General features: G+C 29.6%; 2 protein-coding genes across 4 annotated transcripts in view; one reads left to right on the top strand and one right to left on the bottom strand.

The window, feature by feature from the left end:
• LOC136977391 (putative leucine-rich repeat-containing protein DDB_G0290503) overlaps nt 1-15,504 on the bottom strand; it is a 100,867-nt gene that overhangs the window by 73,441 nt on the left and 11,922 nt on the right. The gene's annotated exons all lie outside the window — the stretch shown is intronic.
• LOC136977393 (paired box protein Pax-5-like) overlaps nt 15,168-15,504 on the top strand; it is a 65,416-nt gene continuing 65,079 nt past the window's right edge. Inside the window, exon 1 of one of the 3 annotated variants that reach the window (XM_067272853.1) lies at nt 15,168-15,390. The gene's annotated coding sequence lies outside the window, so the exon portion shown is untranslated. The remainder of the gene's footprint in view (nt 15,391-15,504) is intronic. The other 2 variants (XM_067272854.1, XM_067272855.1) reach the window with 2 other exon arrangements.

Below are 15,504 nucleotides of genomic sequence, written 5' to 3'. Positions count from 1 at the left end.
CATCATCTAGTGGCTAATTGATCGAACGGTGGCACCGTTTGTAGGTCCTTCTACTAAAGGAATGGTGTACAAATGTTACTTTACACTCGCTTGTACTGTATAAAATTTTCATCTGAACTGTGTAAAATGAGATTTTACACCTATAATTAATACTTACATTTCGATTAACGCATTTGATTTCACTTATAAATCGTTTAAATCGTGCACGCGATAATGCCCACAAAGGGATCCTGTAGGTCTAGTTGGCTAGGGCCTCAGAGGGTCCCCAAATAATATAAATTCAAGTTCAAAATCTGCTTTCATTCTTATATTTTTATGGCTTTTCAAGAGGGGAGGTGACCTGTATATGTAATTGTTTAGGGCCTATCTCACCTCCACAATATACACGAGAGGGCATTAAGAAGTTCGACATTCCATATATCATGTAATACGAATGTTTTACATATTGGGTTACGTGTATTTTCCAATTATAAGCCTCCAGATTCTCATCACACGTCACTGAATATAACTGAGATATAGGTCTAATATTCTATAAACATGAGCCCTTAGTCTAAAGACTAAGTGCTCATATTTTTATATGTATCATTATTTGCTGGAAAGGAAGGACTTATTATAGCTCAGGACCACAACTCTAAGTTTATCCCTGCGTATAATACATATGAAGCTAAGTATTTTCCACTTATAAGCCTCCAAAATCTTCATCACGCGTCGAATATACATCTACAACACTGACAAATGCAATTTATATACATCAAAACACAAAAATTCCTTACAAAATATGAAAAAAGGGGGAGGGGGTTAAATAATAGCCCGAATTTTATTTTTTACAATATCACGAGGTCAATTGTGGTGAGAAGAAAGGTCAAAAACCTTAACAAGTGTAGAAAAATTGCCAATTAATGGCAATGAGGAACGTGACGTCATAAAGGTTGTAAAATGTAGTCGACTATTGTTTAACAACTTCTTCGAACAATTTAAAAACCTTATTTTTACAAGAGAATTTTACAAAATAAATAAATAAATAAATCTAAATTAATTTCGAAACGATCTCAATTAATGTTAATAATATTAAAGATATTATTTATTTTTTTTTCTTCGATAATAATACGATTTTAATTGTTTTTATCGAATTGTTCTGGCGTGCAATATATTAATTATTTCACAATATTGTTAAACAATTGGCTTAAGTTTCGATAACAAATACAATAATTGCTATTATTAAAACGTATTGACTGAATCCGACTCCTTTCATTTTATTTATTTTTTTTAACAATTAACCTTTGATATGTCCTCTAAAAATAGCCTGGGTTATTTATAGCCTTGTGACTCACGTGATTTCTATGTCTACATTTTGTAGCCTTTTAACTACCTCCTGATAGAAGCTGTTTAAGTTATAGGCACGTAAACTTTTTAACTAAATTTAGCCTTTATAAAATTATACCGTTTCAGGCTACTCGTACAGAAATGTGTTGTGATAAGCTGCTGTTACTGTAATTACTTTTTTTCTATTCGTTTTCAATCGATTTTAGTAGATACAGACTGCTATTATAAAAGATGCAGGCTATTGTTAACCTGCGATGTATTTACTAGATGCAGGCTGCTGTTAGCCTGATTAAATTATGCTATAAGAAATTCAGGCTACTGATAACCTATGAGGAATTTAGTATATGCAGACTACTGTTAATCTATGATGTATTATAGTAGATACAGATAGCTGCAAACCTGTTATGCTGTTATTATAATGCATTCCGGTCATTGTTAACCTTTAATGTATTATAAATGATACAAATTACTGTTAGTCTGTAATATATTATTATCGAAACAGGCTAATAATTGTCTGTAATATAAAGCATACTTCTAGCTTATAATATGCAACAAAATATTATTTATCGACGATTATTTCGCTAAAGTTACTAAAATAATACCATTTCAGGCTACTGTTAGGCTGAAATGGTATCATTTTAGTAACCTGAATCACTATTGTATCACACCTTTGTAAATTGTTATAGCTTAAGTCGATTCGCTAGACTTCGAGCCTTCTGTAGAGGCTCTAAAGTTTAATTAGAGCCTTCTTTAAAGCATTAAGACTGTAAAGAATTTATATTATCAGCGAAAATCTTTATATTTTCCGTTCTAGAGTTTAGTATTTGTATTTGTATAAAACATACTTTTTTCTGTGTTTAGCCTTTTAATTGAAATAAAAACTAGATTTTTGTGCCTTTTTAAGCGTAAAATAGCTTTAAAAAGTTAAAAAAAATTCATAAAATCCGTAAAAATCTTGTGAATTTATGCTTTTTATGGTATTATTACGTAGCTTTCCATACTCGAGTATACACAATCTAGAGCCTTTGTAGCTGATTTTATAAATAAAATAAGTTGTAAAAAATCCATAAAAATATTGTTTTAAAAATAAAAAATATAATTTTTTTCGACAATTTTAAAATAACTTTAAACGATAATAGAACATTTTTTTTTTATGCTACAAAATATGGAGTTCAAGGCAAAGCTTTGAAAGAAATTCATATATTTTAAGGTGTTTAAAAATCGATTTTTAAAATATTTTTCTTAAAAAAAATATTTTATTTTATATTTTAAAACAATTTTTATAAAAATTTCTCAATTTTAAAGACGTTAAAACATGATTTAAAACCGCTTAACCTTCGTTTAAGTCCATTAAACAATGCACAGGATCACTGGCAAATTTAAATTAATTATAAATTATAAATGATTCATTTTAATACTATTTTACTTTTAAAATAAAGTAAAATGTTTCTTTTATTAAGTAAAAATAGAATTTAAAAACTATCCAGTATAGAAACGACAGAAAACGTCATACAAGATACCCCACTTCGAGCGTTTTCCTGTAGAGTTCTCTATCAAGATGCGTTTTTTTTAAAAAAGATATTTTGAAAATTTCTCATACAATTCCCATAATTTTCTTTTATGAATATCATTTTTTTCATTTTTTAAAGCCAATTTTAATGATAGAAATGTCACCAGAATTAAAGAAAGACGTTAAAAAAACAAGGAGCGTAACCTATTGGGAGGTCTATTATTTGAACAAGGTTTTTAGTAAAATTGTGGAATACCTAGATATAACCTAAAGTTATACGCATGCGTTGTTGATTCGTGACTCAGTGTCGACCTCGAGTACCATTGGCAGGAACAGTTTTTTTTTTCACACCGGTTGTCCTTGATGCTAACATGGCATTTTGTTAACCCCCCTCTCCAGTTCTATACGATGGTACAATGGAAAGTTAACGTAACTTAGAGGAAGTTACGCTGTATATATTGATGAAACACAGTAACTGACAGGTTTAAAGACAATTTTAAAGGCATTTGAAAGTAACTACTCGTGTATGTTATTTACTAACGCCTAGTTTAATAAACAAACTTCTCTCCAAGTTCCTAAACTTCTCGTTAATGTGCAGCAACCTAAGCTGAGATTAAGCTGTTATGAGCGAGCGAAGGTTTATATATATATATATAAAACCTTCTAACAAATCACATTTCCTGTATAAATACTAGAAATGTGACTTTTTTATCAGTTAAATTTGCTGTCGAATTTAATTGCTATGGCGATTTTGATCTTAACGATGCTCTGTTGCATCATTATGAAGATGCTTCGTAATTATCGTGATTTATATGTTGAAATTAGTTGTTTAAACAGGAATATCGTTTGTTGGAATTATTATTACTATTATTTTTTTAATAAAACAGCTGAATATTTCGATTTTTTTAATAAATAAATAACGCATAGAGTGTCGATTTTAGTGTATAAATTACATGTTTATCCATAGAGATAAGGCAGATAAATGAGTTGGAGAGGATCGAGAGTCTATGTTTAGTTATAATCTAAGTCGTTAGTCATGTTCTTCCTGTCGATATAGCCCGTGGGTTCGATCCTTTCCAGTATCATAAACTGCTTTTGATCTAGGGATAACAGTCGAACCCCATGTTTGATCTCGTATCGTTTGATTGCGTGCTTTATGTTATACTTTAAATCCCTAAATTACTAGATTATCTAGGTTTCTAACATGATTTTTTAACGTAAATATCTATTTTGCACATTAAACTATATTTTGCATGTTTATGTATTCAAAGAAATGTCAAATTAACAGCTTTCCTCACTAGTCTTATCAGAAAAATGGTATACTGAATGTTGGAGCATCTGACACATTTCTAAGAGGCGTAGGTTCGGTTCCTAACCAAATGTTCTTCCTATCAGGAAAGGCCTGGCGGACTTTTCGCCTTACGTTATAGCATAAAACAGGCCTTTTCCTTCCACTATATGTAAAAACGTGAGGCCCTGAACTGTGGAATCGTAACGCAAGGCCCTAAGTTGTCTATATTTTTCTTCTTCGTTTTTTATCCCAACTTAAGAAGAATTTTTTCAAATTTCTCTTATCTAATATCTTTATAGCTTTAGTTAATAAGGGGGCATTATCCACGCTCGTTGCTTCGTCCGACCTCAGCACAGTTTATAAAACGTGAATAACATCTCCGCTAACTGTAAAACTCTTCTTCTGTTTACAATTGTAAGTAATCGTGCTTCATCTCTCCCTCCTTCGTAATCATACTTCACCCCTTCCCTGCTCGTTATGTTTATTATAAAATTACGATGCTCCTAGTAAAGGTGTATTAGAAAGCAAACACGTATGCTACAGATAATGATCGAAAATTATCGATTAGCTCGTTAACTGCCGATATTTTACATCCCCCTCGAATTTTCAGGTATCTAATATCAATTCGAGGGTACGGAAACACGAACTTTGACCTCTGTCTTTGGGCGGAGATGGTTTTAAAAACCGCAAACACATTGACCCATTTTGGTTACACCTTTAACCTTAAGAGGGTGAGGCATTCACGTGCTGTTTTTGGAAAGTTTTAACAGTTACAGATGGTTAACCGCAACGCGTGATTGTGGTAAAACTAATTATCCGGACGAGTCCGTGTAAAACGCCCCTCTTTATAACGTATTTTGTTTTTACCGGTTACTTTTAAAGCGTGGTTTCTATCCATCTATGGTGCTTTACTTTCTCTGTTTTGCACCCCATAACCTATAAGTTTGCCTGTGTTTTTTGAGTAAATTCGTGCATCTTTTGATGCGTTAACGCGTCAAAAAACCTAACCATCTCCTGCATGATTTGTTCTGGAGTAAATTAAACATGTTTTACATCAATGGATTCTATTAAAGACATCGTCCGAATCGTCGCATTTTTACGCTATCTTTAATTATCAACCCCTAAAAAATTTACTAATTTCGATGTCGACCATGTCCAAATATCAATTATCCTACGTCCCTACGTTGAAATCTACCCTAATTAATTAAATAAACTGGCAGGAATTTCCCTAAAAGCACAGTTTTCCTCCTAAAAGAGTCTTTGAAAATCCTCATTAATTTACGTTCCGGGTGACAATTTCATAAACAAAATCGAATCGAATTAATATAATTTTAATTATAATTAATTATAAACGATAATTTATCAAGTTTTAAACCTTAAAATCTCACTAATTTCTACGTTAAAGTAGAATTTTTTTTTCCTTTTCTTTTTTCCTTATTTCGATACAGTAAATGTAGGCGAGTCTGTTAGAACCTGGTACAACTTCAATAAACATTTAGGCTATTGCTTGACACCAGGTACAGCACTCTACTTTATATATTCTGTATCCAAAATACTGATGAATAAAATACTTGTCATCGATTATAGAAAAATCCTTCCCCCCTCTAACTTCCTTTTATAATAATGTGAAAATATAGCAAAAATTTCTAAAAATAAACATCAAAATTCGTGTGTCTGTTCGAGCGCAACAGCACGAAACCGTTAAAAAAAGGAAGGCTAAACATCGTTTATGCAAATTTTGTGGTTCCTTAAAGTTTATTCGAGTTTTAAACGCCTTAAACACCGTCAATTTGCGCGCATCGTTGTATAACGCGCACCGCGCTCAACCTAATTCTTCTATTAAAATAATAATAATAATAATTTTTAATGAACAATTATTTATTTTAATTATTTGTGAAAGTATGTTTTTAGATTATTTTTTAAAAAATATAAAATATAAAATATTTCTGACGGATTTAGAGCAAAATAATTATAGTTTGGATTATGTTATTAAGTCGATTAAATGGCAAGATGGACATTTTACAGTTAAGTATTTTTAATTACGAATTTTTTTATATCGTTTTTATGATAGAATTATTTAGATAAAGACGAGTTTTTTCAAGGAAAAAGTTGAAGTTTTTATGTAATTAGTTTTAGAAAAACAAACCTGGTTAAAACTGTGAAAAATCGTTAGGAATGTCTTTTAAAAAATTCAAAAGAATCTACGATAACGGCCACCTCCCAACAACGGTCATTTCTAAACGACGACTACTTTTTTCAAGAACTTTTTTTTGAACAAAATTGCGTGCAAAATAACCTCCGAACAACGGACACTTCCGAAAAATAGCCACGTTTTATGTTTCCGTCCAGTGGCTGTTGTTCAGAGGTTTGACTGTATTTAATGCTTTTTGAATTATAGAAGATAATTTTTAAGAAAAATTAAATATATTTAGACTTACTTCCTTAAAAAAAATTCTTAACTTTCGAGATTTAGTGTCTAAAAAATACAGTTACAATATCAAGGTTAAACTGCACTTTTTTGAAATGTTTAAAAGAAACTTTGCTTGAAGAGATGCTCCGGTTTATAAGCAAATAATTAAAAAGATCTCTTTATTATAGAAAATTTTTTTAAAAAAACAAGTTTACAGTTCATAAAACAATTTTCAAAAATTCATGTTGATCTGTAATTTTTTTTTAAATAGCATAAAAAATACTTACAATTTGATGTTATAAGATCAGAAAGAGAGATAATCTGTGGTTTTTTTCTTTAAAAATTCAAGAATTTAAACGTTTTCTTTTAAATGTAAAAAGTTTTTAAAAGATTAAAATAAAATACTTCCAATATATTCGGTAAAAATAATTTTTTGGAAGGTTTAAGTCAGTTATCCAGGATAAAAGGAAGCTCGAGATGAGGATGAAGTCCCAACATCATTTTTTAAAATATTTCTCCAATTTTTTTCTAATTACAGATATTTTTTTAGAAATTTTAGCGATTAAATTTACAAAAATTACTTTAAAAATACTGTTTTTTTCTATTGTTTAAGCTTATTTTATCCTACGATACAAGAAGCTCAAGATGAGCATAACATCTCAGCATCATCTTGAATTTCTTTATTAATATATAAAATTTTCATATAAAATCACGAATTTATATTATTTTAAGTATAAAAATGTTAATTTAAATGTAAACATTTTGTTAATATAGAAGCACAGCATTAATTAGTATTGTTATTATTATAGAAAAAGTATTGCATTTGTTTGTATTTAAGCAATTATTCTGTTACAGAGGATGTATTAAATATATGATAATCAGACTTACAAGTAGCATAGACCTTATTATTGACGCATAATATTGTTACTGTAGTGGCATAAATTAAATTTGTTACCACATCATCACATATTTTCTTATTAATTTAGAATAGAAGAAGCATTAATTACGTTACTATTAAGCATTCCAATGGCACAGATTGTGCTATTATACTAGTATAACATATCATATTGTTATTATAGAAGCACATATTGTTAGGTACTGTCCACGTGCCAGGTCAGTAGCTCCTCCCAATGTTCTCTCACCGCCCTTCCGACATAAAATTCCAGCAACCCATTGAAGTTGAGGTCAGATGTTTATATTAATACCTTCGACACTTCAATTGCTAGTCGTAAAAAGTATTTTTGAAGGTTTTCTATAGACGATAAACTATTACAAATGTAACAAAAGAGGCCTCTTACGATCAATATTGTTATGCCTAGGCATACCGAAACATTATATATATATATATATATATATATATAACACTATTTTTATGGCGGATACGTTACGGATCAATAAGCAGAGTTACTAACTTTAAACGTAAAAAAATAATAATGTTAAATTAATTTTAAGTAAAATTTTTAACTAAATTATTAAAAAAAAAACATTTAAATTTTTAAAAAATCAACGGGAAAGTTTAAAAATTTAAATTTATTTACTTTAAAAAAATTTATTTTTTAAATACGTCGCGTCGTTACGCCATGTAATCACTCGAATCAACGGAAAGAATATTTAATTTTTTAATAATTTGATGGCCGAAAAACTAACTTTTTAACAAATTTTCAAAAGTTTTACACTTTTTTAATGTCTTAAATTATAAATTTACTTATAAAGTTAATTTTTAAGTATAAATCCGCATCCTCTCCGATATTCAGAGAATGGAATTTAGTGAGATTTTTAAGGTAAAATAATTAAATTTTTTAAAGAAATTTCTTAAATTTATGTATTTATAACGATTCTATGTTATGTTTTTTTAAAATAAGATTTAATAAGTTTTATATAAAATTTATTATAAAATCTTTAATAAAAGAACCAGTTTTAGTTGGTCATGCCTAATTTCCCATTAACGATAGCTCCAAGTACTTCCTAGCCTTTAATTGTAGTATTTTGTACTGGTTTGTGTTGGGGACAGAAATTGGTCATGCTCTACGAATAGAAAAAGGGAGGAAGGGGATATTGTAGACTTACTTTGACCCTCATATTTTGTTAATTTAGTTATAAATTCTTACATCATTAAACGTTAATCGATGGATTTTGTATATGGAGAAAACTCTATTGTTCTTTACAATTTTTAAAAGGGATTTTGTAATTTTCTTCTCTATTATTTTGCAATTTATTTTGAAAAAACACAAAAATATACAATTAAATTTGCATTTTTTATTTTATGTTCCATTTATTTTATAGTCCAAAACCTTCGTCGAAGGAGAGAACCCACCCCCTTTGTAGATACGAGAAAACTCCTTGGATTAGTGTAAGGTTTTATTAAATTTTTACAAAATTTCGGGCTAAACAGGCGAATTTTAGTCTTAGTATTGATTTTTCAACCTGTTTCTGCCTGTAAACAATTAATTTGTTTGTATAACCCGGGGCAGAATGGTTAAAATAATGTGTACAAGTAAGCGCATCAGGAGGGTTGATCTGTACCTTTCTAAAATAGGGAAAAAATAAAAAATAAAAATAAATTATTCGAAAATAAAGTGAGTTTTCATCGCCTCAAGTAATCTATAACTCGATAACTTAATTAACTCGTCAACCTACAAGCGAGAGGTTGCAAAAAGTTGAATGGAACATCCGACAATAAGCGGTGGTTGCAACTCTTTAATCAAAGAAATGTTCGACAATACAAATAAAAACTTCGGATGTTTCTACTGAATCTCATGCAAAATTTATTAAATTATCAAGAAAATGCAAAAACCTAAAAAATTTACCAAATTTATGAAAATTTGCAAGTTTTTTGATACTTTTCCTGAGTATCAAGAAGCAAAAACCGCTCATTAATCTCAAAATAATGTTCATAAACATCTACAAAATCAAACAAACTTCCAATATTTGTATATTATTCCATCCAATAACGAAAGCAATAGAAAAAAATAATCAAAATTCTCCAATTTTTCATACATGTTTTGACTATACTCACATCTTTTCAGAAGGCATTTGTCAGTATGAAAAAGTATGCATAAATATCTAAAAACAGAAAAAAGCTTTAAATGTTTATAGATAATTTCATCCAATAATCACTAATAAACAAGAAAAATCAAAAAATTACCAAAATTTATCAATTTTCCAACATTTTCTAACTATACAAACACATCTATCCAAAAGCCCTTATTATTGTGGAAAAATGTACATAAATATCTAATATTTATATAAAAGTCACAAAAACTAAAGTCACAGAAAAGTCACAAAACTAAAAAATATTTAAATATTTATAGTAATTTCTTTTAGTAATCACTAATAGACAAAAAGAAAAAAAATAGAAAGTTCCCAAACACTACCAAAATTTATCGGTTTTTCAATATTTCTATACACACACACACCTATCTAGAAGTCACTTATTAGTATGTAAAAGTACGTATAAACATCGAAAACTAAAAGAAAATTTTAGAGATTTATAAATAATTTCATCCAATAATCACTAATAAACAAGAAAAGTCACAAAAACTTATCAAAAATTACCAAAATTTGTCAATTTTCTAACATTTTCTACCTCTCCCGTACGTATCCAGAATCATCCATCATCAATATGAAAAAAAATGCTCATAAAAAACCAATTTTCTTCGTGTACATTAGCTAGATACGTAAACCTAAATTGTATAGGTACCACTTGATATATTCTCACTTCCTTAAAATGATGAGAACATTAAGAAACGTGCAATTTCCTATTCTTAAAACATGATAATAGGGATTTAGCTCGAAGAAACTAATGATTTTAACTGGAAATCATCATCCGAAACATTTTTATTATGTTTTTTTAAAGTTTAAAAGTGAAATAATAATATAAAAAGAGTAACTGTCGATCTACACTTCCCTTATTTAGAGATTAACAACTTGTATTCATTGTATTATCGAAGGTATTCTGAGATGTTCATCCACTAGATAATGGTGGAGAAGGAAGTTAAGTTTAAGACCTCTTTCTCAATAATTGCTTTTAATGGATAACAATGGAGTTACAAAATGAATTCTCTCAAATGGATCTTTATATTAATTCCTAGTAAAGTTATAAAAACATTTTAATTTCAACTTAAGCTTCCATCTTTAAGCTTCCTCATTGGTTAAATTCCTGCGTTTAAAAAATGCTCCTTTGAATATTTGTTCATTTATTTATGAAATACTAATTTTACATGAAATTTGTAAGGATTTTTTTAATGAAAAACTCGTGTTTTTGCAAATAAAATGGTCCTTTTACTCTTCTAAAAATCCATTAGTCTCTATGACAATGATGAGGAGGACAAGGATGAATTGTTAATAGCATCGAAATGATGTTTAAAAATAATTTTTTGGGGTAATTTTAGTGATGAATATCACAAATAGGCAATGGATAAATTAAGATGGATAAAGTATTGTAAATGAATGGTTTTTTTTTTATATTTTTCGTCTCATTGAAGCCACGATATACCATTAAGAGTCTAGATCGTCGTTGCAGCTTTCGGAAAATTTCAATTTTTCTAGAATTACTACTTGAAAAATCTAAAATCAAATAATTAATGTAATTGTTTTAAAAAATTGCAATTTTAACGCGTAAATTAATGTTTTTTTCTACATTTTTTCACCTCATTGACGTGTCAACACGTCATTAAGATGCTATCTTTCGACGCATTGCAACCTTCAGAAAATACAATTTTTTTTCGAATTAACGCTTGAAAAAGTGTATAAAAACAATTAAAATGAAGAATTTTATATTTAAAGCTCATTAAAATAGCTTACTATTTGCTTCTATATTAAAAACAAAACGAAGGAAGTTGATGGCAATTATTAAGATGATTAGGGATTCAGATCACATAGATGAGGAATGTTGCCTACACTTTAAGGGAAATACTCGCTCATTTAAGTTACTGAAGGATGATTGTTACAAGATTTTACGAAACGTGACTTCTTCCTTTCTAAATTCATCATCCTATATATAGAAAATCTTAACTATTCGCTGAAAAATTCGAAAAAAACAAAGAGGAAACAATAAACATAATTTGTAACCAATACTTCCTTCAGGACACTTTTTTAGAGAATTTTTTAACGCTCGAACATTCAAAAATATTCTCCAAATTGCCTACTAAAAATCTAGTTTAATATCTTAAAAAATTTTTAATTATTATTATATATATGGATTTAGAAAGAGAAAATATTGATTAAAATTGAATTCTTTGATCTAGTTTAACGCCTGGAGGAGTCAAACGCATAGTTTAGAGCGTATAAAATCAATCAAAATTTGTGACACTTTAGACCGTGAAGTGTTAAATCTTATTAGAATTTCCGTTAAAGTAAAGTTAAATATTAGTTTATTCACATTCTAAGATGTAGATAAAAGCATTTTTAACAAGCATTGTGATTAAGAAAGGTAGTAATTGCATTAAGTTTCTAGAAAGACAAACAATGAAGCTCCAGAAAAAATATTAAAAATTAGGGTTTTAATGAGTTAAAACCTTATAAATCTTTACAAAATTAAACTTAAAGCCCTTCTAATAAGGCCTCACTTTTTTCTAAGGTGTTTACAAAGGTCTTAATCTTAGTTTTGCTAGGACATATAAATTTTATAATCTTGCATACGAAACGCTTATAAGGCCCGGGTTTTCTAAGCTTTCTACAAAGGCCTTATCCCTAATCATATAGAAGACTTATTAGGATACCTTAAAACTTAATAAAATCCTTGCTAGACCCGATAAAAATCGTAATTTTGTGCGATTTTTAGGACAATTTTACGAAAATCCTTGTAAGTTTATGTTACTCAAGATCCTATGTTACTCATTAGCTCTATGTAAAGCAGTGTCTAGAGAACCTAAACGATTCGCTTGACTTTATAATAACCAAGTAATAAAAGCATAAATTAAGCAAAACCAATTACAAAATCGTGATACGGAGCAATAAGAAGTCGAGATTCTTGTTTTTCGATAAGTTAAATCTTTATAGATTTAAAGAACATGTGGAAGCACCAGAGCAGAAGAAAGAAAGAGAGAGAGAGAGAATGTAAAAAAAATATATATCAAAGAGCATAACACGAACCCACGACCTCGTGGTACGGCCAACCATAGTTGCACGCATGGCCACGTGCAATGATTAAAAAAAGAAGAAGAAGAAGAATTTTGGCAAAACCTAGATGTGCAAGGAAGTGGTATAGATGCTAATTCAGAATTAAAATTCAATTAAAAATCACAAAATTTTCCTTAATTTTGACTTTTAGGATGAAGTCGAGCGTAAGAGAGTGAAAGAGAGAAAGATTTTTAGGGGTATTTTTTAAAATTTTGGGGGGAAGATAGGAGTAAATCGCATTTGACCTCCATCAACGCTTGACTTGAAACGAGTTAAATGAAAATCTTATATCAATCAACATAATGGAATTAATTTCATGGTTCCCTTCTAGATTCAAAGTTTCGTTAGTTCCCTTGAATTGTAGCCAATTGTTTTCTATGAATTACAATTTGCATTCTTCTCGGGATTTAAATTAATTACTATTCTTAACACTCAATAATTCGAATATTTTTCCGAGAAAATTACTACTTGTTAACATATCAACACTATTAAAAAATAAGAAAATTTTGTATAAAATATACAAAGATCTTATTTTTCTAAAGGTTAAATGGTTCCTTAATAAAGAAATTCAATTTTGAACCATTGATTAAGAGGTACTTCAGTAAAGTGACAAGAGTTTTTCCCTTGGTTTCTGAGAAGTGACGTGCCTGAATTTTTTTTAAAAAATGTTAATAAATAGAGGTTCTATATAAAGATAAATTAATTTTTTGCGGGGAATGAAAAAAACAATAATTTTCCTTAGAAATAGTTATCTACTTGAATAACCGTTGGTACATCGAAGGAGTCGTATAAGTTAACCATGTAAAAATTAATTTTGCATAGTTTTTTTTTTTTTTGCATATATTCTACATCTATATTCTACAGAAACACCGTTTACATTTTAAAAAAGCTCGCAGGTGAAAATCGAATAGAATTTTCCTGGCCAATACACTCCAAAATTAACAAAACACCATGATTTTCCATCTTAAAACACTAGTGATTTTTGGATAAAAGAGTTAAACGTGCTTAAAACCAAAGAATTAGGTTCTAGTTTAATTATTTATTTATTTATTTTTTTAAATTATTAAACAAAAGGAACCATTTAGAGAAATCGAACGAAATTACAATCGTTATCATCCCCTTTCGTATCGAGTTCAAAACTAACTTGACCCGTTAACACGCGAACTTCTAAACAAACAGTAATATATTTCGGTTAGAAAAGAAGGTCAATAATTTAAAAATTATAAAAAAAGGCTACTTTCTAGCCTGCAGTCAACATCTGGACGCATTTTAATCCCGACCGTTGTAACTGGAGGCTAAGAGAATTAAACGTGGCCCCTCTAACACCTGGAATAGTATATTGCCTCAGGGGTAAGATTATATCAGAAAGGTGTCATATCAAGCAGGATAGCTTTCTTGCAGATAGGCGAAAGTCATAAAAGTATACAACACATCACCCCCTAATAAAGCCTTCTATCTTAAGACAAACATAACTCTTTTCTTATTTTTTTCGTAGAGTTCAATGGCCTCTTTGCATACATCTTTATTTTATTGCCTCCAAAGATGAATTATTGAATAATTTTAGACAGTGTCTTTTTTACTTTTCATCTTAAAAATAGATTTTTCGATACTAAAATCATTTTTTTTATATTTTTTAATCTTTTAAATTTTTCAATAATCCCAATGCTTAAAGTTTATGAATATGACTCATGCTGTGAGAAGAGAAAAAAATTGATGTTAATCTAGGTTTTATAGCCGGTTGTTACTGTTGTTCTTATGTGTTTAAATCTATATTTTTGTCTTCTTTGATAAGTTTCCTAGGCTAAATGTCTGATTAATTTTGGTTACTCACTTAAGGTGAAAGGTTAAACGGGTGGTTACATAATCATCTCTTCTAATAGCGCAGACTGAGACGTTAGTGAGAAATCGAATAGCTTAAGGGAAAAATGAAATGCTACATGCATAAAAAATTCATTTTCAGCTTAGAAAGAAGTTACTTTGAGAGATAAAAGCTTTACACTTAATTAAATTTTGAAGGCTTCGATAGAAAAGACAAAATTTAAGCTCAGGTTTATCTAAAAAATCACACTATAAACAGCAATTTTTCTACATTTCTTTAAACGTTTAGCATAATTATTCACTAAAAAGAAAGAAATAAAGGGGGGAGAAGTACTGAAAATACTCAAGCATTTAAAATGAACTTAAACAAGTCACGAGCTTCGAAAAGCACCACACAGAGCCTATTAGGCATCGGACAATAAATTAGGCCGAGTAACGCATAAAGAGCTATTTAATATCACAGAAAATGGCGCAGATACAATTAAGCAACAAACGAGTCTACAACAGGTGGTGGGGTGAAGAGGACCGCGCTATCCGGAGGCATCGAGCAAAGCACTCCGCCCCCGTCATCACACGTGACGAAACCAGAGGCACAACCTACGTGACGTCAGTAAGAGTTTTGGCAAATCAAATTGCCGTACAGGTAACAATTACCTGCTCGTACTATCGAGGGGCAGGTATGTGCTAGTAGAGTGAATTCAGTCTTGCTACCTCTAGACACTGTGAATGTGTACGTCTATGTTAACAGGTAAGTCGTAGTCGGACAGTGCCATAGGAATATTATCAGTGACAAGTGTTGTGTTAATTGTGTGTATGCTAGACTATGGAAGATACAACTCACCTGACACGGATACGTTAGGTCTACAACGTGGACATTTTGTTACTATGGAAGTATTAGTGAGAGTTTACTTTACTAAAGTGGGCTTTTTAAAATTTTAATTATTTATAAGGTGACTTTTTATAAACGGAAGGCAAGCGGTAACTTTTTTGAACTTTATAACTTTAATATATTACGTGTCTCATCCAAATTAC

This window comes from Centruroides vittatus, unplaced genomic scaffold (assembly GCF_030686945.1).
Source record: "Centruroides vittatus isolate TY-2023 unplaced genomic scaffold, ASM3068694v2 contig_458, whole genome shotgun sequence".
Lineage (NCBI taxonomy): Eukaryota > Metazoa > Arthropoda > Arachnida > Scorpiones > Buthidae > Centruroides > Centruroides vittatus.
The sequence above is the reverse complement of the archived record's forward strand: the minus strand, read 5'-3'. Positions and strand labels throughout refer to the sequence as shown.